This window comes from Ambystoma mexicanum, chromosome 3p, assembly GCF_040938575.1.
Source record: "Ambystoma mexicanum isolate Mex_15411 chromosome 3p, UKY_AmexF1_1, whole genome shotgun sequence".
In the NCBI taxonomy this organism is placed as follows: Eukaryota; Metazoa; Chordata; class Amphibia; order Caudata; family Ambystomatidae; genus Ambystoma; species Ambystoma mexicanum.
The window spans coordinates 817,196,207-817,219,858 of record NC_090925.1 but is presented as its reverse complement, the minus strand read 5'-3'; the positions used below and the strand labels follow the sequence as shown (position 1 = coordinate 817,219,858).

The 23,652-nt window shown below is 46.3% G+C and overlaps 1 long non-coding RNA gene across 1 annotated transcript; it reads left to right on the top strand.

Moving 5' to 3' along the window:
* The first annotated feature begins 12 nt into the window (after positions 1-12).
* Positions 13-23,190, top strand: LOC138580936 (uncharacterized). Its single transcript, XR_011304378.1, has 4 exons — positions 13-144; positions 14,217-14,315; positions 21,386-21,568; positions 22,590-23,190. It is a non-coding gene; the product is annotated as an uncharacterized lncRNA (long non-coding RNA).
* The last annotated feature ends 462 nt before the right edge of the window (positions 23,191-23,652 follow it).

Sequence of the window (23,652 nt, the reverse complement as noted above, 5' to 3'; positions counted from 1 at the left end):
ATCACGTGGGTGTGAACGTCCGCTTCATCACGGGGGTTTAAGCTTCACTTCATCATCTGTTTTGCAGGAGAGGGAAGGCAATGCGTTGTGGAGCGATTCCTCCGTTGCAAAGAACACTTCGTGTAGTTGGTTATTTGGTTTCTGGTAAGTCTTAAAGTTATCTCTTGTTGATTGTTACTTTAATGCAGAGTGGCAATATTGGGAAGTGGGTATTTCTGTTTATTTTGGTGGTTTGTAATGTGCATCGGTTGAGATTTACTTAAAGTACAGGTGGATTCAGTTTTGATTTTTTTTCGTTATATCAGTGTTTTTTGAGGATATGTAATGTGCATCAAAAGGGTGAGGCAATATTGGGGAGTGGGTATTTCTGTTTATTTTGGGGTTTGTAACGTGCATCGGTTGAGATTTACTTAAGGTACAGGTGATTCAGTTCGTTTTGGGCTTTTCTCATGCAGATGTGCGATTTGCCCGTGGGAGAGGTGTTTTATGGAGTGGGGCTGGGCACAGTGCGTTCCTCCCGTCCCAATGGGACTTCCAATGTACCAGTGAACAGTACAGCGAACGGTTAGTTATCCTCACCGCTGGAGGGTGGAGGGGGTTGGAGGATTTGGTATGTGCAGCAGATGGGGATATGTGTCTTATGCAGACAGACGCATATGGGTACGAATTACCAGCATAACAGTTCTTTATTTCTCCTGCATGGGCGGTGATTTGGCATTCCCCGAGGAGGGATTGTTCATTTACCTCTTTGCAATGTGTGGAAGAGGAGGCTAAACGGAGGTCTTGTATTGCTTTCATTATCAATCACACATTTAAAGTCCCTATGAGACCCGCTAGCATTGTGTTTGTTTTAAAGTTTGCCGATTGTTTCTGAAAGGCCTTAAGGCATAATGACTTGTTACGTCGTCGTGACGTTTTCACGTGGGACGTCTATGTGCTTAGGAAGGAGGAAGAGGGGATGGGGCGTTGCTAAGGTCCGTTTCTCGTATGGGAACTACACACTGGGGAACTAGACACTGGAGAACAGTGGGCGGACTCAGGCAGGGCGGAGCGGTGACTGGGTGCTGGGCTCGAGGAGGTGGAGCGGATTCTCAAGGCTGGGGCTGGGGGTGAATGAGCTCTAAGGAGGAAGTTAGTATGGGTAAGGAGAAAGGAAAGAAAAAGGGGGAGGACAGTGACTATAAAATCTACATCTGTGGAAAGAGGGATGGAGGAGAGCGGGGGACAGGATCACAGCAGATCCCAGAGGGATGACGAAGAGGGGCTGGCCCGGAACAACACTGGGTCGGTAAACCAGGAAAAGCAAGTTTTGAAAGGGCTGGAGAGCAGTGGGACTGGGGAGGAGAAGATGCAGGGTGACAGTGTGTGGAAGGTGGTGTTGAAGCCTGAGAGTCGAGAGAAGACGTTTCTGGGGGTGAATCCGTTGGAAATTGCTAGATGGGTGGAGGCGGCTGTGGGGGATGTTACTCGGATGTTAGTGGTGGCTGGGTGCCGGTTGTTGGTGGAGGGGACGGATGCTGGTAGCAAGGCTAAGATTCTGGAGGTGCGTTGTCTGGGTAGGCATGCGGTGCGAGTGATTGATCAAAGTGGTGTGTCGTGTAAGGGGGTGCTTTATGGAGTGCCAGTGTCTGAGGTGGAAAAGGAGTTGGTGGAGGTGGGGGTGGTGGAAGCATGAAGGTTGGGGAGGAGAGATGCACTTGGGGATTTGGTATCTACGACTGTGGCAGTGAGGTTTGCGAGGACGGAGTGTCCGGAAGTGGTGGAGTTGGGATATCAGAGGTTCCGTGTGAAAGTTTATGTAGCATTGCCCTTGAGATGTTATAAATGTCCACAGTATGGACATGTGGCGAGAGTATGCAGGAATGAGACACACTGTGGGAGGTGTGGTGGAGATCATGATATTAAGGAATGCAAGGTGGAGACCCCGGAGAAGTGTGTGAATTGTGGGGGGGGGCATTCTACCGCGTATAGGGGGTGTAAGAGTCACAGGGTGGCGAGAGGTAGTGCAGGTGAGGGTGGCGGAAGGTTTGTCTTATGCGGAGGCTGTAGCAAGGGTGACACCGGCACGGGTAGTGAGTGAGGTGAGTGCAAAAGAGCCGGTGGTGGATGAGGCTGTGGGAAGGAAGAAAGTGGCGGGTGAGGTGAAAGGCGTAGAAATGGTGATTGTCCCGAAAACGAGTTTATGTGCTTCATAGTGTGTGCTGGAGCTGGTCCAGGGGAATGTGTCTATCAGTGTGTCGGCTCTTACGAAAGGAGTGGTGGAAGCGGGGAGGAGGTTTTTGAATTGTGAATGGGGCGGAAAAGGATGTGTTTAGGATGGTTGCTAAAGTGCGGAAGCAGAGCGGGGTACCGGCATGAGGATTTTACAGTGGAATGCGAGGAGTTTGTTGAGGAATGGTCAGGAGTTGAAAGCCGTGTTGTGTGGAGAATTGAGTGTTGATGTGGTTTGTATTCAGGAGACATGGCTGAGGGATGATCTGAGGTTTTTGATTCCGGGTTTTGAGTTCCGTAAGGATAGGCTGGTGGGGAGAGGGGGGTGGGGGGTGTGGCTTTGTCAGTTCGGAAGGGGTTGATTGCGAGGGAGATTGTGGTGGATGGAGAAGTAGAAGCAATCGGGGCGGGGATTCCAGTAGGAGGGTCGGAAGTGTTGATATTGAATTATTATAATTCGTGTGAGGTGGTGGAAGTGGGCGTGTTGTCTGGAGTAATTAGGGGACATGTGGGACCTTGTGTTTTGTGTGGCGATTTTAAGAGTGCCAATACGTTGTGGGGTAGTGACCGGACAGATGCGAATGGAGAACTGTTGGAGGACATGGCGGATGAATTGAGTCTGTTTTTGCTGAATGATGGTTCAGGTATGTGAGGACTGGGAAGTTGTCGTGTTTGGATTTAACCTGGGTGTCTGCTACGATTGCGGGTGAATGTGATTGGGAGATGTGTGAGGATGGGGATATGGGGAGCGACCACTCTGGTATTTTGGTGACTGTGAGGGGAGAGGTAGGGATCAGGCCATGGATGTCTGGGAGTCGGTTGAATTTTAGGAAGGCTGATTGGGAGGTGTATAAGGGAGTGTGTCAGGAATCGATTGTTCCTCGGGGTAGGGATGGGGGGTGGTGAATGAATGGAATGAGCATCTGGTGCAGGGAATGAGAGCAGCGTCTGTGGCGGCAGTTCCGGAGATTGAGATTGAGAAGGGGAAGGGTGGGAAGGTCGAGGTTCCTTGGTGGTCGGTGGAATGTTCGAGGGCTGTGGCGGCACGTAAGAAGGCTAGGGCCAGGGCGGTGAGATCGGGAATGTTGGTGGATTTGGTGGCATATAAGAAGGCTAAGGCGGTGGTGCAGAGGGTGATTAGGGAACGGAAGCGTGGGTATTGGAGGGGCTACTGTGGGTCCCTGAGGAGTGATTCTGATGTGGGTGAGGTTTGGAAACAGTTAAAGCGGATGTCCGGATTGATGAGGCCGCAGGGTAGTATGTCAGTGTTGTTGAAAGGGGAAGAGGTGCTCAGTGAGGATGGGGAGAAGGCGAATTTGTTGCGGGAGTGCACAGTTCAGGGAACTTCCCAGAAGCGGTGAGGCTAGGTATGGGTGTGGTTGAGGAGGAGATGCGGATGTTGGGCCTTGGGAGGAGCGGTATGAGGTTCCGTTTTCTATGGTAGAGTTGGATGGGGCGATTCGAAAGGGGAAGTGGTCTAGCCCAGGGGTGGCTGGGGTCATGTATGTATTTTTGGAGAAGATGCCAGTGGAATGTAAGTTGGAGGTATTGGCACTGTTTAATGAGATCTGGAAGAGTGGAGTTTTGCCGAAGTTTTGGAAGATAGCGATTGTGGTGGCAATTTTGAAGGATGGCAAGGTTCCTACGGAGTGTAAGTCGTATAGGCCGATTGCGTTGACTGTTGTGCTGTGTAAGGTTATGGAACGGATGGTGGTTGAGCGATTGGGGTTTGATTTGGAGTCGAATGGGTGTTTGAGTGATTTTCAGAGTGGGTTCAGGAGGAATCGGTCGGTGGCTGACCCGTTGGTGACTGGTGTGGAGGAGGCGTTGTGTGATGGGGAGTTGGTGGGAGCGTTCTTTTGGGATTTGGAGAAGGCGTATGATATGGTGTGGAAGAATTGGCTGTTGGTGAGACTGTTGGAGATGGTTGTGAAAGGGAGGATGTTTCGGTGGATTAGGGCGTTTTTGGCTGATAGGACCTTTCAGGTGAGAGTGAGGGGGGGGTGCTGTCTGAGGTTTGGAAGATGGAGAATGGGACGCCGCAGGGGAGTGTGATTAGTGCAATGCTGTTTAATGTGATGGCGGATGGGTTGATTCGGGCTTTGGCAAAAATCGGATATCAGGTGGATTTCTTCGCAGATGATGGTGTATGGGTAAGAGGGCAGAGTTTGTTGTTGGTGCAGAGTCGGCTGCAAGCTGCAATTGGGCGTATGGAGGAATGGTGTGGGAAATGGGGCTTTTCGGTGTCTGTGGATAAAAGTGTGAGTATGGTTTTCTCGAGGAAAAGGGTGCAGCAGGAGTTGGAATTGGTTTTGAAAGGTGTGAGGGTGAAGAGCGTAGAAGAGTTTCGGTACTTGGGGGTGATTTTTGGATAGGAAGTTGAACTGGAATTTGCTGGTGGATAAGTGTAAACGTAGGTTGAATTTGTTGCGGGCGGTGTCTGGGAAAGAATGGGGTGCGCAACAGAAGTGTTACTAATGTTGTATAAGGGGTTGATTTTGAGTGTGATGGATTTTGGATGTTAGGTGGCAGTGGGTTTCACAGCGAGTCAGAAGTTGCGGTTGGATAGGGTGCAGGCGAGGTCATTGAGGGTGTGTTCGGGTGCGATGAGTTCCTCTCCAGTGAATGCGGTACAGGTGCTTGTGGGGGAGATGCCGTTGAGGTTGAGGAGGGATGCGTTGAATATGAGGTGGTGGGTGAAGTGCAGTGGGAAGAGTGTGGCTCATCCGGTGCGTGAATGTTTGAAGTATAATTGGAGGTTTGACTACTACAGGGACCGGTGGAGGAGGAGGGGGGGCACTTTGGGGTTTCACATGTGGGAGAAGGGGGTGCAGTGGGGTGTGGGTGAGTTGTTGGCTGTGACGGACACGGATTTGATGAGATGGCCGAAGTGGATGATGGGGTCTCCAAAGGTGTGTTTGGAGTTGGCGAATGTGGTGTCGAAGAAGCGGGGTTTGCGGGGTGAGATCAAGATTTTGGGTCAGGCATATGTGGCAGGGAAAGAAGGAGGTAAGGTGTTCACGGATGGTTCGAAAGATCCTGTGTCTGGGAGAGTGGGTATGGCATATTATCTGGAAAGCACTGGGGAGTATAAAGTGGGACGACTGACGAATGATGTGTCTATTTGTACGGCTGAGTTGGTGGCGATTGCATTGGCGATTGATAGGGTGTGAAAGTGATGGTGGTCTCAGATTCATTGAGTGGGTTGCAGGCGATTGTGGCAGGGGATGGTGATAGGAAGGATGTGATTTTGGACATCAGGAGGAAGATTGATCGGTGTGTGCGTGGGGGAATGGATTTGGAGTTGGCGTGGGTCCCCAGTCACAGTGGCATTTTGGGTAATGAGTTGGTGGATCTGGCGGCGGGTGAAGGTATGAGGAGGGGAGCACTTGATGTGAGGTTGCCTTTGAGTGTGGATGAGGTGAAGGCTGTGCTGGTGAGACGGGTCATGGATGAGTGGCAGGAGAGGTGGGAGAGTGGGGTGAAGGGCAGGTGGATGTTTGGTGTCCGTGGGAAAGTGTCGGTGAAGGTTCATCATAAACATATGTTTTTAAGCAGGTGGCCTAACCATGTGGTGGCCTAACCATGTGGATCTTTCTTTTGAGAGGCCTATACAGGATAGGAGATGCCTTCTTGTCTCGATTTGATTATCTTGGGTGCAGAAGCAGCATTTGTTTGAGTCCGCCTGATCGCTAAGATCTCGTTTGTGCTGATAAAGTTCAGGTGAATTCTCATGAAACTTGCTCTTAGAGCTTTTCTGTGATTTTCACGAGATATGGTATAATCTTGGTTACTTTCTTTGGATTATAGGGCAGATCCTTTGTCAGGCTGCATTCAGAGTCTCTATCCAATCCATTTCTAGGATCTTTCTATTGACTTTCCCAGGATTGGCGAGGAGGTCCTCTTCTGAACTTCCAATTATTTTTATTCAATAAGCTCCTGTTCTTTGATCTCCATTTTGTGAGCATTTGGTTTTCATCGTTCAACATTGCTCTGTTGATTATCTCCAGAATTGATTTCGCAGCCAGTTGAATGATCTTCCTGTATAGCATCAGACCGCTTCTTTCGACGGTTGCTCTCAGGGAGGACAAACCCAGTTCACGTCGAATCAACACCATAGGAGTCGACTGTGGCAATGACAGTACTTGGCACCAAACGAGTCCCTCCAGCTTAATCCATATGGAGTCTGGAAGTGATGGCATCGCTTGAGCTCCAAAAACTATACTTGGGATCACCTTTTGATCTAAAGAATTTCAGGATTGGCATTGAGAAACGTCTAAACTTTCTGTTCATGATTTTTGTTTGGACTATTAAGGTTCTCATCTTTGCTCGTAGATGGTCTTGCATTGGTGTTTCAGCTCTACTGTTCAGTATTATCCCCAAGTATTTGAACTGGTGACGTTTTCGAGCCTGTTACACCTGTGAACAGTTTGAGACTGTGGTGTGTGTGTGTGGTTTTTATTTTTTTTTATTTATTTTTTTTCCCTAAACATTACCTTCTTTTTTTGTTTCGCTGAGTTCCAAGTTGTTGAATCTCAGGTAGACCTTCTAGTTATCCATCTGTCTTTGTAACCCAACAGGGGTTTGGTCAAGCAGTATTATGTCATCCGCATAGAGGATTTTTGTATTTTCCAATGACGGCGGGAAAGCTCAAATTAATTCCTGGGAGTCCCTATAGTTGGCGATGTAAGAGTTGCATAAAGCTGGCGCTAGAGGGCATCCATGCTTCACCCCACGCGCTTTTACGATCTTATCTAACAGGCCAGCTTTGTTTAGCGTTACTCTCATTGAGGTCTGTGAGTACAAGCCTGGATAGGCTGTAAAATTGAGCTCGGGCACCTTCGATGGATCAGTTTTTGCCACAAGATTTCTCTATTCACCCTGTCGAAAACTTGCACCAAGTCCACGAAGATTAGACCTAATCGTGTTTTGGCTTGAAGTGCTTTTGCCTTCAGAATACTTATTGGAAGAATGTTTGCTGTAGTTCCCAGTCCACGAACGAAGCAAGCACGCCTGTGTGGATCATAATTATTGGAGGCAAAGGTCCACTCTGGGAAGCCCTCCAGAGCTAAGCAACCAAACATTTTGCTGATGGTATCCAGTAGAGCGACTGGGCGATATTGCCTTGGATCGTTCTGGTTTCCTTTTTTTTTTTTTTTTTTTTTTTTTTTTTTTTTAAAAAGATTGGCACTACAATGGCATTTTTCCATGTTGAGGGAATAGCACTGCAGTCTACGCAGTGCTGGAATATCTCGCTTATCAGGGATGCCAAGGCTTCCGGGTGCTGTTTCAGGTTATAATTAGTTAACCCATCTGGGCCCGCTGCTCGAGACTATTAATTTTCTGATCTTGTCGTCTTGTCAATGGCGATGTTCCTGCGCAGTTTAACAGATGGCGTGTCTAGGGGGCATTTGTTTCCCAATGATTTGTATAATTCCTTGTGTGAAATCCACGTTGTTATCAAGTGTTGTTGATTCATTTGCGCCTGGCTCAATCAGGGTCCAGAAGACCCTTGAGTTTTTGCCACTCGGAATGCACAGCATTGCTTCTGAGTCTGCTTGGTATAAATGTACTCTTTGCTGCCGTATCCAGGCCCTTTTTTCCCCTCCTCTTTTGCTTTAGTTATTAATAATGGATTCACCAAGCGTTTGCTTTGTCTTACCATTCGCCTTTTAGGTACTAAGTTTGTTGTACACGTGGAGCTTTGGTTTTAAGGTGTCAGAGCTCTGCAGTTTGTTAACTTTGTGTACTTTGAGGAAGGGCTGATAGGAAAGAACTTCTAGGCCTCTTTTTCCCCACTGTTCCTTTGCTTGGCAATAGTCGGATGTCAAGGACAATTTCTTTTAGTCTAAGGCGTGTATTCCCCTTACAAGGTTCCAGGTTATTAAACATGCTTTCCCTGTTCGGGTGTGTGACTTTCCAGTGGGTTGCTGGGTTATGGTCGCTGTTTAAGGTTCTCAAGACCTTCAAAGTCTTCAATTTGTTCCAGCAATTTTCTTGAGACACATGTGTGATCTATCATGAGACCCACTCCTTTTCCTTCCCATGTCGGTACTGATGGTATTTGGTTGTTTTTTATTTTGTGGAGGTTATGCAGATCGTATTCATCCATTAGCAGATTCCATTTTCTGCCCTTTAGATATAAATGCACTCTCAAATGAAGGTGTGCCTCCTTTGCCCCCTCTGTTACGCACACTCCATTTAAGTCACCCGAAATTATTGTGTGATCAATTTTTGTGGGTGGCGTTGGCTTCTTCAAGGGTGTCTTTTATGGCGTGTAAGTATTTGTCGGCATCAGTTCTGGCCGGGTTCCAGTAAGTGTTTATTAGGAGAATCTTTCAAATTTAGCTGGATCTTCTTGGGGCTCTTGTCTATTCCACAAAACTAAGACTGCTTGAATTAGTTCTGTGGCTTGAAGGGTAGAATCTAGCGTTAACCCGCTTCCTGCTCTTATGGCGGTTAAGAGCCTGGAAATGGGCCTACCAACCTCCCCCTTAATTGCTGGGGTGAGTTCCAGGTCATATCCATAGAGGGAAGGCTTTGTAGTTAACCATGTCTCTTGGAGACAGACCATATCAGTTGCCCAAGTTAACATCCAAGATCGTAGTTAGATGTCCGAAACCTCGGGTATTCCAGGAGCTCATTGAGTTTTTCCTTGGTGCAACTCTTATGACTTCCCCTAGGTCAAGCCCCAAAACCTCCCTGCATTCCGATGTTGGTGGCTAGAAGAATTTATAGTTTTTCTGGACTCTTGATGTCCAAATGCTCTGCTTTGGGGGCGGTTGTTGCTCATTTTTCCTCTCTACGCCTGTGCTAGTGGTTTCTCGGAATCCCATGCTCTTTGTTTGCCACTTTCTTGTCTTTGTTTCTCCTGAAGGTAGGGCCTCGTGGGAATCACTTTTTAGCTTTTTCGGAGAGTCTGCTGTCTCGCCTTGTTTGGATGAAGTTGTTGATATGATTGTTCATATGATGGACGGCGTTCACAATTTCGAAGATACCCCCTCCGACTGTGGTTAGGCGTCCTTATGAAGGTTCTTGTGCATCTATAGTCTATGTCCTTCAAATATGTATTACTTGGGCTTTCTTGGTGAGCTTTTCTGCCCATGTATCTTTCTCTCTTGATTCATATCAAACTTTTGTCTCTTTGGTTCGCGAATCGCCTTAATTTCATAATCCATCCTTTTGAGGTCCCCTATAGAGTTTCTGAAGAGGCTCCTTATGTTAGTTGCTTCAATATGGAGATGGGAGCACTCTTACCATCCTCCCTTGGTTCAACAATCAGGATGTCCCCTGAGTGCAGTCTTTTCAGGCTTGCAGTTTGTTCGCAAAGTTGTATAACCTTCCTTCGGTTGAGTACTACATTATTTGTTCTGTTGGAGATCCATTCATGTCTAAAGACATGAGGGTCGGCTTTAGTTTTCACAACGTCCTGAGCCACAACCCTTAACCTGTTCCCTTTGTGCTTTCTTTATTCCCTCTAAATACCATTACACCCTTCGCTATTCCTAGCCCATTTTTGTCCAAAGATCCTGTAGGATGCCTTAGGCCCTACGTTTGAATCCCGCAATGGTTTTCGCAAAGGCTTTTGCCGGGGTAGTGGTTTTGAATGCATGGATGACATTGCCGAGTTGTCTTTTAAGGGCTTCATTCATAGCCTCGTATAGTTTACAAAAAGGGGCTAGCGCAATTGTGACCATTGACATAATGGACATCAAGTCGACATTTTTGGAAGGGGTATCTCGCGAAACTGGAGTTGTAATTTCACTGAGCCGTCTCCTCGGGGGAGTCATCTCCAAGGTCAACATATATTTTTTTTTTTTTTTATGGGGATTTAGCTTTCTGTGATTCTTCTTTTTCAGCCACGTGTGGAGATGCCATCCTGTTTTGAGTACCCTCATTTATCGGTGTCATTCCAAGCTCTTGCCTTGGAAGGCTACTTTCGTTAGACTATGCAGGTATTGTCTGGTTAACTTTTTCTCTAAGCCAACCTCGGTTCGCTAGTCCGGATTTTTAGGCCTGGGGCAGGCGGCCGTTTTGACGATGGGGGGGAGGGTGTGGGGCAGGGGGAGCAATCCGTTGTTGCGGCTGTTTCGTTTGTCATCTCTGGAATACGATTCTGTAGAATGTCCTCACTTAATTGGCCATCGGACCGTCCTTTTTTCTTGCCTGATATGCCATTTTATCAATGTTGGTGTTTTGGGTAGGTCCTCCCCGGCCCATAGCGCTTGTTTTCTGTCGTTGCAACGGGCCTGTAGGGGAAACTTGTCTGCTGAGCTTACTTGTAATGTGGCCCGGGCACTGACACCTGCTGACGTGACAGGCTCCCGACCCTGCCAGCATTTCGGCGTCTTGCCAGTTGTTGCAAAAAAATGTTTCAATGTGCTAGATAGCACTGATTCTTGCTGTAGAAAGAGAAGACGAGGTTCGGTTAACGCTTTTGGGCGCAAACACGTGTACTCAAGGTCTCTGAGTCTTTTCTTCTGATTTGTAGCCCTTGTAGCCTGCTGTAAGAATTTGCCCCCACCCTTTTTGTTTTGTTTATGTTTTCAGCACTTTGGCCGGGCTGGGCTTTATCCCTCAGGGGCCCGTCTCCTCTCGGCAAGCGTCTTCAGTAGGGAGGGTTGAGGTAGTGGCTTGCGTAGATCTTACATTGTTTGGCTTTTTGCCGCCTTAGGCGTTCGCGAGATCTCCAAGCCTACTTCCTGGGATTGTGTGGTCCTTTGTCTTCAGATGTTAATTGGGCTAATGAGATTCCTTCTTCCACGTTCTCTGCACAATACCCCCATGCATTATTCCTTGTCAGCGTATCTGGAGGAGTTGTTAAATCCTCAGACCACAATATCGTGGACTTCGATATTTACTTTCATGTTCGTTTTCTTAACCGCAAGCGAGCAGCAGGTAGGAGGGGCTGGGGGGAGAGCTGCCTCCTGACCTTAGAGCGTCGGCCGTGGGCTTACCCCGGGGGTGACAGTGTTTATAGCAATGGAAACAATATCTCCAGCTTCAGATAGTCTTCAAATTGCTTTCTTTGTATTCATGTGGGCACGCTGGCTGCGTTGCCTCCAGCGGTCGGTCTTTATCGCCCCCAGGCCACCTCCAGTGTGTCACACACTAGGTTCTCCCGGGAGATGCAGTTCTTACCTTCAATCTTCTTGCTGCCCACCATCCTGATAGGAGTTGCCGTTTGCTGCTTGAAGTTGGCGGGGCACGATTCTTCCTCCATAATCCTATGGCGCCCACTGCGCAGACTTCTGTTTTCGTCCATTGGCGCCCGACACCCACGGACTGCAACAGACTTTGTCCGTCTCACCGTCCACAACACTGTTTAATGCGCTTCCTTTGGATGAATGGAGCATATAAAGACTGCAAACCAAAGGGAATGTCTGACTGCAACAGACTGCGTCCCACTCAACTTCCACACTACGCCATAAGCAACGTTTTCTTTTACTTGAACCACACCCGGCACAGCTCCTGCAGCTCACCTCTGAAAGCAGTTGGGTGGCTGCATCGTGTGGGATAGTTTAATTGATAATGGGGGTATTTATTCATGCAATGTTTGTCGGATACAAGTATCCGAACATTGCATGAATAAACCGGGTCGTGGCTGAGGACTTTAACTTCCTCTGGTGACCCCCTGTGCACCCTGCACAGGGTCACCAGAGGAAGTTATAGTATGATACAGTCACAGCTGCAGGAAAAGCAAAGTCCTGCTGTGTACACGTAGGGGGCGGAGCCATCATAGTGCTCATGGTGTCAATGAGCTGCTCCGCCCCCTACTCTGTGCCACCTCCTTTCTTTTCTTTCTTTTTTTTTCAAAGTAACCAGCGCAGAGCATGGGTTTGGGGTTTGCGGCGGCTGACTCTGGCCAGGTCCGGCTACACACCTGGTGCGGGATCTCGGATCCGGCGAGAGCCAGCCCAATGACTAGCTCTGCCGTTATCTGCTCAACACTGCTTTCACTGTTAAAACGGCAATGGGCGCACTACGACGGCATACAGTTCCCTTTGTATGATTTCTGTAACTTTACTGCCTTTACGAGGTGAGGGGTTCTGAACATTGCAGGGAGATGTGCCTGACTTTACCGCTCAGTGCTGCCAGGCAGTGCATTGACCCCCGCCCCCCAAATCAATCTCTCTCTAATTCTGAAAATGCAAACGCCTATGTATTCTTGCGAGCAAGATAACAATGAGTATTTGGCCCTAAAAAAATGTCCACGCTGTGTTGCTCGTGCCGCCAGCGTCTTATTGCCTGGTAAGGGATGCCGCTTCTCAGCTCAGACCATCGCACCACAGTTGGAGGGAGTGCCGGGAAGCAAGCGTTTCAGGCCTTTGTCGGTCCCTCTGCTTCCTCTCTCCGTTTGGACCCACGAAGACTAACGCGTGGGGAAAGGTGAGCAGGGGGGGCCGGATCAATGCAATGCTGGTTCCCCCAGCACTCCTCTCCCTCTGTGCCCCCCCCCCCCCCCCCACCTTGCTTGGCCATGGGGGAAGAGGCGAGCAGCGACGGAAGCACGCATTTCCAGTGTTGTATGATATCCAGCTCCCCCACAGCAGATTGCTGGGCTCTCCAGCAATCTGCTGTGGGGGAGCCAGATATCATGGCTGTCCCTCTGCCTCATCAACCCTCTGGCCCGTGGGACGGCGCTGGCCGGGTCCGAGATCCGGCATCAGATGTCTGGCCAGATCTCAGGACCAGGCCTACCTCAGCCATGACCAGGCTTTACCAAGCCCCCAGCTTTGCAGAGGGAAGCTGGGGGCTCGGTGACCTAATCTAAACAGTGCTCCTTTCCCCAGCCGTCACTCGCGCATTTCCTGGCTCTGTTTGCTCATCCAGTTTGTTTTTTTCTGTCCTGAAAGGGACACCACAGAAATCGATGGGCCATGAACATCACTGTGGTGGGGAGGGGGGTGAACAATGTTTAAAGCGGGCATTCTACATGGTTGACACATTATTGTTCAAATGTGCGTTTTACACATTCAAAGGAAAAAAGTAATTTCCAAACGCAAACGCTGCTGAAACTTACTAGTTTTCTTTGAGATGTGTGTATTTTTTATTTTCCTTGAGCACCACACCAATACAAATTTTGTGTGCCCCTTGCTTTGTGTTTTATCACAGGTTATATTTATGAAGGTGTTATGTTTACAAATAAATGCTTCCGTTGTGCTGACAGCAGTTATTAGGAAATTAAACTGGGTTCATGGGTGCCAGCGGAGGCAGAAATACCCCAACCCATCCCTTGGCCAAACACATTTTATAGCACTTCCTTTTTTATAAGTAATTGCAAAAAGTCATTTGATTAACAAGTTTTGCATATTTTTATTGTTTTGGTTAAATTCAACCTTAAACACAGTCTCCGCAATGGTCTGTCAAACTGCTGAGCTACCCCGGGAGCCATCTACCATAGAGCAAGTCTATGCATCCCTTGATGTACTAAACTCGCTGCATTACCAACAGTGCTTTGGGTGCACCGCTGCCATAGAAGGGATTAAAGTGGAATTCATGCATATCATCCGGCTGTGGGTGCCAGGCCTTTGCCTGCATGTGGCACTATATGTTGCGGAGGAGCCAGGGGCCCTCGTGTCTGGCTGTCACCTAACCGCAGTATAAACTACATGGCTATGTCGTATTCTATGTAAGTTATGTAGATGAATGATTGGAATGCCAGCAGGCCGGACCTCTCAACTGTTAAGGGTAAAATATAACAAGCTGATGCTCTTTCTCTCGCTCGCTCGCTCTATTATTATTTTTTTTTCTCTGTGACTGAGTACGAGTCACGTTTTCAGGTATGTGTTCTGACTGCTCTCTCTGCCAGCTGGGGTGGGCTGGCCTATAGCGAACTTTGGAGATTTCCTGGTTGGACCCTGCACTCTAGTCCCTTTTGTGTGCGGGGGAGGATGTGTGCCAACTGGCAGAATGTAGTGCGCAAATATTGGTATGGTCAATCTGGTACATCTATCTTTTTTTTTTTATTATTATTTTTTTTTATTGTACTTTTTCAATTGCAGGAACACAAATTGGCTCAACCATCCCATCTTGGACAGCAAAGTCCCCAGGAGCAATGGCACCATGAAAAATCCTGACATCTGTATTCGGGCTTGCCGACAGTAAGAATGTATTTTTTTTTTTTTAAAACTACTGTATTTTGCTGTGGGTGATGGTGGGATAGTAGGAGTCACAATCGGGGATTTCAAACCTATTTTCGAGGCTGTTACTTATGTTCAGTTTGGGGGTGGTACTGAAAGTTCATGTTTCATGTGGGAGTTGCATTTACAGTGCACTGTGTACTCTCTCCTGGTTTCCAGCGTTACATCCTGCTTACTAGTTAATGCCTAACACCCAAGAGCTGGTTTTAAGTGTTAGGCAGAATCATATGCAGTACCCTTTGGGAACACCTCACACAATTAAGACTACGTGTAAGTACAATTTCACCTTTGGTACAAGACTGTACTAGACAGTACAGTGGTAGCGATGGCTGAGCAGCCAGACTTATCTCAAGAGTAAAGTGAGCAATGTCCGAAGTTACACGAAGGACAGCAATTACTATGGTGAAAATCAGCACTGATTCAAGGTTTCTGAGTAAAAGAATATACATTGATTTACACCATCAGGTATAAAACAGTTCATAGCTTTTGATGAGATGCATACTTGCTTTGCATTTTGCCATTTGGTTAGAAAAAATAAAAACAATATGAAACGCTGCTAAAACACCAGTATCATAGCCCAAGCATTAAACATCACAAATGTTCCAAAAAAGAAAATAACTTTGCAGAAACAGAAGTATATAAGCATAGTGGGTTTAACGCTCCTTAAGTGAAATGGCATGGGTTCCAAGCCGATGAAAGGGGCCCTCAGTTCAAGAGTATGCAAGCTTACGCTTGCATATGTAAATCCCACTTACAGCTCATAAGTCTGTCCAGCTCACTGTCCTTCAAAATGAACATAGCGCAGGTTGCAAACAGGTGGAATAGGCCCCATGTCACCTGCTCCTTCAATGGCTAAAGCCTATGTCAGTTCCATATCCAATTCATAATATTAAAGAGATCATAAAACTGATAATCCTCCAGAAAGTGATGCGGGTGGGGGTCCAAGACAAATAGAGGCCACTGATTCCCCATGCTTTATGTAACTAAAGTCTAGATAAGCCCCGTTTGAAAAGAGTCCCCAAAAGCCGGGAACATTAATGCTGCATCAGCTTTGGACAGGACCCTTCAATAAACATTCAATATCACCATTCCCTTATAATACAGCACTTCTAATATCCTCTGTTAACCTCAAATGTTTACTCGGCTGAGGCACAGACCAGAAGCATGAAAAAGAGGGCCGTCAGCAGAGCGTATTTCGGCACCATGCAGTATAGGGTAAAGCCAACTGCAGCACAGTGTAATGCCTTTCACCAGTCAGGAGTCGCAGTAAATGTGGTTCGGAGTGTTTTCGCAGCACCTATATTTCTGCCTTCGCTGTACAGCCTCTCTGCTGATTGCCACCAGGCTGCCCGACCTCTCTTCATTAGATTTAGGAGCTTAATGTTACATCCAGGGTAGTGTTTGCAATGTGATCAACGGGTCTCCATTATGAATAATACAGGGTGCTCCTAGTGCTGACGCCAAGTAATGTGTTGCTGGCAGACTGCCCCACTTAAGAACTGAGGAAAACGGGTGTATTCACCCCCATTCAACCACATTCCCCCTCTTCAATTGAGCCTTTATTCACCCATACAATCATAGTAACCCAAGTTCTCCATTGGATATTTTCCCACTCATTCATCCATATGTCCACTCGCCCAACCACATTCATCCACCCAGATAAACATATTCAACAACTCATCCATCCAACCATAGAACTATACTTGCCTACTCGTATATCCACCAACACAACTATGTTAAACCACTCACAATTTTATTTAAAAAAAGCCAGACCTAGTCTACTGACTTTGCAGATTTTGGTTTGAAGTCTGGTTGTGTTGTGGAATGACACTTGATGAAATCATGGATCCAGAAGTAGGCGGATCATCCAACAAAAGGCAGAAGACGTATCATTTTCAAGAGTGGGAGACTGATTTCTTTTTCGCAAGCGTAAAAGGGAAGTGTGTGTTTAATTTGCAGTGGGTAATGTTGAGAGGCTCTTTGGGACAATGCATACAAATTATGAAAAGAACTTTCATAAAAGAAGCCGTCTGCGATCCCAAAAAGTAGCTGAACTAAAAGCTGCCCTGCAGATGCAACAATCATTTTTTACCCAACCAGCAAAGGAAGCAAATGCTGCAACAGAGGCATCTTTCGAAGTTGCACATTATTTGGCAAAACACAAATGCACTTTTACAGATGGTGCAGCTGTGAAAGGTGTGATGGCTCTTGTGTTTAAAAACTGCCCTGAAATTGTGCATGCCATTTCAAATGTGCAGTTAGGTGCAAACACAATTGCAAGGAGGGTATATGCACTGAGGGTATCTGCACTATCAGCCAATGTCATGGGACAATTGGAAAAAGATTTGAGCATATGCATTTTTTTTTAATTTTTTTTTTTATTATTATTTTTTTCCATTCAGTGTGATGAATCAGTTGATGCAAGTGATACTGCTCAGCTGGCACTGTTTGCTCGAATGGTGTTTGAAGACTTGACCAACAACGAGGAATTCTTGACCTTGTTGCCTCTGAAATCCACATGTGTTGATATCTACAATGAGGTCAATAATTATTTTGTCAAAACAAAAATTCCATCGAACAAGTTGGTGGCAATAACAACTGATGCTGCACCAGGGTGTCATTCTGTTTTTATTGCGTGCTGTAAAGCAGACCCTGATTTCCCTCCATTATTGCACTACCACTGCATCGTCCACGAGCAGGCAATTTGTGCCAAAGTGATGGGGTTTGATCACGTAATGGCCCCTGTTGTGCGAATTATGAATTCAATTTATGCAAAAGCCAAATCTGCCACACTTGGTGATCTGTTGCTACACAAGGAAATCTGATGGCTTAGCAGGGGGGAAAAATACTACGTCACTTTCTTTGACTTTTGCCAGAAGATCAGCCTTCTTGAGGTCAAGAAATGAAGACATCGGCCAATTATGCAGCATTTCTTGGCTACTTGATTTGGCATTTCTGGCAGATGTCACTGAGAAATGAAATGCCCTGAACTGTGAATGTCAAGGCACTCTGGTCCCAGGCACAGGAGCGACGCAATACCAACCACCCCCACTATGGTCGTGGAGCCTGCAAGTCGAATCTTACGCAGGCTACCCGGACCAGAGCAGGGAAGGAGGGTTAGGGTCTCGCTGGTTGGATAGGTTGGGGGGTTTTAGGAAAACCGGATTGAGGATTGGGTAGTGGTTGTGGATAGGACGGGGAATTTTTAGGGAAAGGGTTGATTGTTGCACACTTTAGATGTACTTGGTACCAAGTAGCTATCCGCACCCCTGTTCCACATAGTCAGACTTAGGCCCCCTCACTTGTTAATCAACGTACAAGTCTAACCCATGCACCTAGTTCAGTCCATAACTAAATAGCATTATTTTCCAGCATGCACACTTAGCTCTGGTTTTCAGTGTTCTGTCCGTGGTGGAGCCGTCAAGTCTTGTGGCAGGTCCGTAGAGTTCTGTGCTGGTCCAAGCTAAAAGAAATAACACGAGTTAAGTTTTTGCCTCTGAATTCTGGTAACCTTCACAATCATTCCTCATACGCATTCAAACCACACAACATTCGTTGCTGGCACCCAAGCTCTAATCTCAGGCTTTTGAGTGTGCCAAAGTTCGCCACTTCTCCGGGGCCTTTCCACTAGTTCCTGATGTGGAAAATTGCCGGTGTTAACCTCCACAGGGGTCTTCCTTCAGACCGCCGCGGAAAGTTGCCTCACGTGTTTTCGCCTCCCGTGCGCCTTGTTCTCCCTGGTCCCAGGAGGCGAGAACACACGTACACGTTGGGTACGGATATTTCCGTACACTTCACTTCCCCACAACAATACAAGCGCGGATTGGCGACTCGCCAAGAATACACGGCCACTTATCTTTTCGGTAGGCGCAGGGGCTAGGAATGGGCGGGCTAAAGCCCCCCTGCGCTTCTCCCCCGATCCCTCTGATTCCCAAGATGGGTAGATGGACTTATCTTGTGGGAGCGAGGGGCCGGACTGCTTCTCCGGTGTGTCGGGGCCCCTCGCGAGTGATTCTGGTGGAGCTGAGCTCTGCACGTCCTCTCCTTCCGAAGTCTCAAGCGCAAGCCCCATGCCTCGGGGCTTGCGCATGCGCGTTGACGAGCCATACCCTGCTGGGCTCCTGATTGGCCTGCAGCGGCCCCGGGCATGCTGGGAGTTGTAGGCAGGAGACTGCTTCTGCTGGGAGATGTAGTCTTTCAGGGCTGCTTTTCTGCAGAAGGGGCACAGCAACCTTTTAAATGGATACAACTTTCTAGACGCAGCTTGTACGCCCTGTCTAAGCATCACAGCCCCCACCATGCCCCTCTGTACCCCTTGTCTTGGTCTGGTCTTAGCTTTAGCCCTGACAGTGAACTACAAGGAAAGGGTAAAACCATTGCTGACATAAGTGCAGTAAAGACATTTCAGTCCAAACTTAACCTTTTCAGTGAACAAGTGGAGAAAAGGAAAATGCATCATTTCCCTTCTGTAATGCAAATGCTGACCGAGCATACAGCTAGTCCTGAACATAGACAAATACATCAGTCTCCTGAGCAGGCTTAAGGAAGAGTTCAGTGACCGGTTCAGGGATTTTGAAAGGATTGAACCGTGTGTGATGATCATCGCAAACCCCTTCATGGAAGTCAATGTTTGAAATTACAGAACAAATGAGTGAGCTGTTTTACTCTGAACAGTTTTGCTATGGAACTGGAGATTGTCAGCCTGCAAGGGGACATTCAGTTGAAAAACAGACAATCTCACATCAATTTCTGAGGCTTGTTGATTACAAGGAGTACAGTAACATTTCCACAGCAGCATTAAAAGTGACTTCTCTGTTTGGTTCCACCTATCTCTGTGAATCTGCATTTTCAGATATGAACCTCATCAAAATGAAATTTGGAACACACCTGACCGATGAGCATCTGAGTGACTCCATTCGAGTTTCTGTATCAAGTTATACACCACTACAGAGCACTGGTGGATGGCATGCAGTGTCAACCTTCACACTGAATGTCCTAATCAGTTTCCTACATTGTCTTTTTATGATAACTTCTAATAAATAAGAATGCAATAAAGAGATTTTTAAACTTCTGAACATAATCGTGAGGGGATATGTTATTCCTTATATTTATAAAGGGAAAATTACAGCTAAAAAAAAGTACAAGTTGCAATATTTATGAACAACCCAACCCCTGATATAGCCTGCAAGTAGCTCTTGCTGTTGGCCCCCTACTGAAAGTAGCTCACGCCAACATAAAGGTTGGAGACCGCTGGTCTATTGTATATAGAGGGCACAATGCTTGTAAGTTTCAATACGTTGCCCAGACAGCTGCATACCAGTGCACAGATACCCGCTGGCATAGATATCCCTTGTGTGGGGACTGTTGATGTGGGGCTTGTGGGCAGCGTGTGTGACTTTCGCAGCATTTTTAATATTGCTTAATTCTGAAGTAGTATGCCAAGTGGCAAAGTTTTGTTGGGCTAGCATGAAGGCTGGCTAAGTTTTGAAGTGTGTGGCAGACTGTTTGAGCCGCTGTGTGGTACGGGGTGTGCTGCACACACTGCCAGGTGTAGTTTCACCCTGGGGATGGTTGTAACGCCCTGATGAATGAGTTCTTCGATTCCTCCTTCTGGTGGCACAGGGTGCTTTGGGCTTAGATTTGTTGTTGTGATTCTACGCACAGAGAATGGTTGCAAATATTGGCCATCCAAACTCTCATGAAGAAGGGAGAGAAAAGACTCCTCTAACCAACAGTGGACAGATGCCCCCTCCACCCCCATCTATTTATTTCTCTTAACAATGCTTGCAACCTGATCATTGCTTTCACTGAAGCCATTTAACACCAGCCAACAAAAAAAAAAAGTGGCATGGCCAGCAACTGAACTTGCATTAAAGGAGAGTCTCAACGCCCCTCCACCCCCTTTCAAGCACGGGAATATTGTTTAGATTTGTGTAATGTGAAGTTTACAGGGTTTGTACTCTGTGAAGTTCAAGGTCAAAGCACCCCTAAAGAGGTTCTGTAACGCTACCCCCATAAAAAAGCGAACTGTCCGGCATTCAAAGACTCATTTTGTATTGTAATGCTTTTGAATATTTTTTTCACTGCTGGAAGTTACGGATGCTATACCCATGAGGCAAAGCTTTTTTTATTTTAAAGAACACACCGGTGGCTTGTTTACCCCCGTTTTCCATTGCCTTTTTGGTTCACAGTAGGGCTAGTTGTGCCAGCCTTTATGTGCAGGGGACGATTTTCTAATCCCCCACATGACTCCTGCTCTACTCAATCTACGTTTAGTTTGTTTGGGGATTGGGGAAATCGCTACATGATTTAATATATACAAATGTAAGTTTCAGGGACTCGGGATTACTGCATGTTCTAGTTATACTTGTGTCACATTCTCTATATAGGTTGATGAGGTTCCCGGAGCGTTTCTTTATTTTTTTTATTTTTTTTTCTTTCTTTCTCTCCAACCACTTGACCCCGAGGGGCCGGCGGGTGGGGGGGGGGGTGAGTTAGGGGGGAGGGATAGGTGGGAGGAGAAATCTGACTCTTTTGGAGGATAGTGCCTGGCTCATATTAGCAAAAGCCTTCCTGCTAAGGTGTAATATTGACTTTTTGTTCCCCCAGTAAAGATCACTTTGGTAATGGGTTCTGTCGCTGCATACCCTCCTATTTCCTGTACATGTTGCTGGCTGCAAGCTGGTGCTCTCTATGGTTGATATGTACGTTTAAGAAACTGAAACGGGTGCTTGTCTTTTAAAGGACACACACAATGACTGCAGCATTCTAGGTACAAGAGCTCTGCAGTTAAGAACGTTTTGCCTCTCCGGAACACCCACCTCTAATTTGCAAACAGACGCAACTAGACAAAAGCCACAATGGGTGGAAGTCTTGGAGGAAGTTAACAAAGCACCAGTCACTCATAAATCTGGACACATCAGGCAGGAACATCCATAGCAAGCCCACTATAAATTAATGGTTTTGGGTACAGACCTGGTTCACAAATACTTAGCGCATACTAAATTTACTTTTTTTATTTCTTCTTTTAGATAACTCAAATCATGGCACTCTTTTTGATTCCAACAATTCTCTGCATTTGAAAGGATGGGGAATTTGAGCCTCTGCAATTCCTGGTGAAGTTAATTGTAAATTGCTGATAGAGGGTATTGATGAAAGTAGAAGAGAAATACGTGAAGAAAAGGATTTCAAGGCATTCGTGCTTTTGTAGATGGGTAAGCAATTTTTTTTTTGGTTCAATTAGTTGATGTTTGGGGTAGGAGGGTACATCTGACGTCCCTATGCAGAGTCGTTCCCTTTTTTCACACATACAGATGAATGCTGCACAATGCCCACCTCGTTTACAGCATCTCTTTCCTCTAGAATAACTCTCTAAAGTATAGAGGGCTATGGGTTGAATGCCTTTGGGGACCGTAGTTCAGCCAGAGTATGTGTGCAGCTAGGACAGACAATGGATTGGTATTGGCAAATTGCACTCTACCCCCTTAAAGTTAGGTATGCAGTCTTTTAGAATGAAAGTAAAACAATATCTGATTTATTCCCGTAAGGTCAGCTGACACGTGTTTCGACCTTAGCCGTCTTCAAGGCCTTGAAATTGAAAACTTGGGATGGTGACCAGGTTTGGAAGTTGATTGTGAAAATATCTTGAAACAATTTTCTGATGTTACTTGATGATAAAGGGATGAGTCGCGAAAGACCTGTCTATGGCTGGCTCGTTGTGCTAAAAGTCTTTAGTGGTTTTTGGACATCCTGGATTGGTTCCCCCCAATCGAAATTCCTAAACTATCTTTTGTTTTTTTTATTTTGTTTTTTTTTTTTTTTACCTTAGATGCAATCCTGAAAGTTTAGTCCACAGGTTGGGGAACCAATCTAGGATGTCCAAGGTAGAGTGCGATTCGCAAATATCTGTTTTCTGTCCTATTCATTCAAGTATACCATGCGGAATTGGTGACGTAGCTCGCCACTATTTATTTTTTTTATAAATTATAGTGGTCACAGCACTCTCTCAAGGGTATGTACCCATACACACTTTTATGTGTGCAGCTGCACTGAATTGTGGGTAGCTGCATGGGGAGGGAGGGAAAGCGCCAAGGAGAGCAAGAATAAGCAAAACCCCAAGGGGGGCACATAGGATTGCGCTTAAGGGGAGTCGCCCCAGTGTACAGCTCAGGCAAAATGCTTGTTGTATTGGTAGTCAGATTATGAAGTTTCAACTTGCCTTTTTCATACCCGCAGCCGAGAAACCGTATTAAGACACAGGAAACATTTGATGAAATAACGAAAAGCTATAATTGAGGCTTTAAAAAGAAAGGAAGAGGAGAAAAAGCAGCTACTGGTGGAATCTGGAAAAAGAAGATGCAGTGAAAGAAAGAATTATATTGTAAAAGCTGATGGCTGAAAACAGACTATTCCAAAATGTATTCATGGCTGTTCACAAAAGCTGGAAAACCGAAGTCTTTTGGCAGGGATGGCTAGTGTTCTTCCTTCCTCAGAACCTGCCTCTTACTTCACCTGGACAATTGATGGACCCAGCATTAAATCTGCAAATGTCTGTGTAATGTTGCAGTTCCTGGTGATGTAGCTGTACAACAACTGCAAAATATTGGACTATAAAGCAAGCAGTCAATTGTCTGCTACAAATGTTTTGTCGGACAGATTAATTTGACAAGCTGAACTCTATCACAACGTCTCCTTAACAGTGTGTTCTTGTTACAGTATGACATTCATGCCTGTTTGGACAATGAAGTGACACCTACATGTTACCACACAGACCTGTGCAATCTTTCAGATTACGTTTTTTTTTAATTAAAACAATGGAATTGTAACATCCCCACAACTGAGTTTGGTTGCTGTGTCAGCCCCTGCTATTAATCTACAATGTAATTGTAGAGCACATGCTGCTCTGTGAACTGAAGATGCAAGTGCTCTTGTTTGTATTATAGTTGATCTGGTGAATTTGTAGGTTGGTGCCAACTTGTAAATGGTACATGTTTTTGTGCTATTGGATTTCTGGGGAGGGAGGGGTCGGCTAATGTTTTCTTGGGTGTGGTGAATGGTCGAACTAATTGCTAGCTGCTCATAGTGATATTGGGTGAAGTGATCAGCAATCTTGTCATGCGGGTAGACCTTTAACGGATTCTGTTTAGGTCACAAAGTGTTTATTTTAGTGCAGTGATTTGTAATTGTGGGAGTTTATTGGGTGTGATGCCGTGTTAGCTATAGGTGAGATATGAAATGCGGGAGTTTAGAGGTTGGTTCATGACATTGTGGGGTGGATTTGTAGTTTTGTATACTAAAT